This window comes from Chiloscyllium plagiosum, unplaced genomic scaffold, assembly GCF_004010195.1.
Source record: "Chiloscyllium plagiosum isolate BGI_BamShark_2017 unplaced genomic scaffold, ASM401019v2 scaf_101736, whole genome shotgun sequence".
Lineage (NCBI taxonomy): Eukaryota > Metazoa > Chordata > Chondrichthyes > Orectolobiformes > Hemiscylliidae > Chiloscyllium > Chiloscyllium plagiosum.
This window is the reverse complement of record NW_025151528.1, coordinates 1-1,382: the sequence shown is the minus strand read 5'-3', so window position 1 is coordinate 1,382 and position 1,382 is coordinate 1. Positions and strand designations below refer to the sequence as shown.

The 1,382-nt window shown below is 36.8% G+C and overlaps 1 long non-coding RNA gene across 1 annotated transcript; it reads left to right on the top strand.

Annotated features, from left to right (window-relative positions):
• Window positions 1-288: 288 nt before the first annotated feature.
• Window positions 289-1,272, top strand: LOC122545083. The gene is made up of 3 exons (XR_006310492.1): window positions 289-369; window positions 462-590; window positions 1,253-1,272. It is a non-coding gene; the product is annotated as an uncharacterized LOC122545083 (long non-coding RNA).
• The last annotated feature ends 110 nt before the right edge of the window (window positions 1,273-1,382 follow it).

Here is a 1,382-nt window from a genome sequence, read left to right as displayed (position 1 = left end):
CTGCTGTCACATTGTCAAATTCAACTTCAACTTAAGCACAATTTCTGCTGGGTTTAAGGGATCTACAGTCATTTGATGCTTTCCATCTAAACAACCATAAATGTTGCAGTCACTGACTTATCATTCAACCTCTGATTTTCTGCTTTCAGAGAGAGGTATTTCCATTAACACACTCACCAAAGGATGATTCTACATAATTCATACAACTAACTTAAGCACAAATGTAGATATTTCAACTCTATATCGACAGGAACTGAATCATACGCATCTCTAAACTTTAAATCTGTTCTTCATCAGCCTCCAATGGGACAACAGAGTTTCCCTCTATTTCTTCCCAGTCGTCAAGTCAGAAACCATCACCTTTGGCAGGTACGTACATCACCTTTGTCCGAAATATCACTATAATTACCCGGTCGCATTCACACACATTCTTCGAATTATGTTATCTTCCATGTCTCCAGGTGGGTCAACGGAAATAACCACAATTTCATCTACATTATCAATTACACCATTTGAGTCAGCAACCACACCATCAGAGCAAACAACAATCTCAATATCATCCCACATAACTACATCTCCAGAATATACAGGTAGGTATTCATCAATCTTTACACGACTCCACCGAACACCTAACTGTAGGAAGCCTTCCTCTTTCCTTCAACAACTCACCAACATCCATTTTCCAAAACGCTTACAATGTGCACACATGGACAAGTTTCTATCAACCATGATCTCTTATGAAATATGCATTAACATACTTTGTTCCAAATTCTTTCTTTCTACATATGTTTTCAGCTCATCTCCAACAAATCTTTCATTACTGTCTTCCATGTGGGAAGCTATTTTACCACATTGTCCATGTGACAAGCATTGTATTCTCTCAAACAGCTTCTTCTGTATTATTAACAACCAAGACTTGCCAGGAAATTGTTCATCAATTTTACATTTCACATCAGTCAGAAATGCCAAAACATTGTCAAATTCAGCAGAAATCATGAAATCTGCTGTCATTTGATGTTTTTAATCCTAACAATTGTAAATGTTGCAATCATTGATTTTTCTTTCAATCTCTGAATCTTTGCATTTAGAGAGTGGCTTCTTAATCCTGGTATATTTAGATCGTCAAGTAAAAGATGATTCTACATCATTCGTCCAGTTACCTTCAACACAAGTTCGGAAATTTCATCTCTCTCCTTTTCTACAGAAACGAAATCATCCGTATCTCTAAAATTTAACAATGTTTCTCAATAAGCATCCAATGGGACAACACAGGTCCAATCTGATTCCTACCGGATTACAAGTCAGACAATCACGCCTGCTAGTTTAGTCTTATTACATTCATCCTTTAAAGCACTGTAATCCGCTGACAACATTCATACACA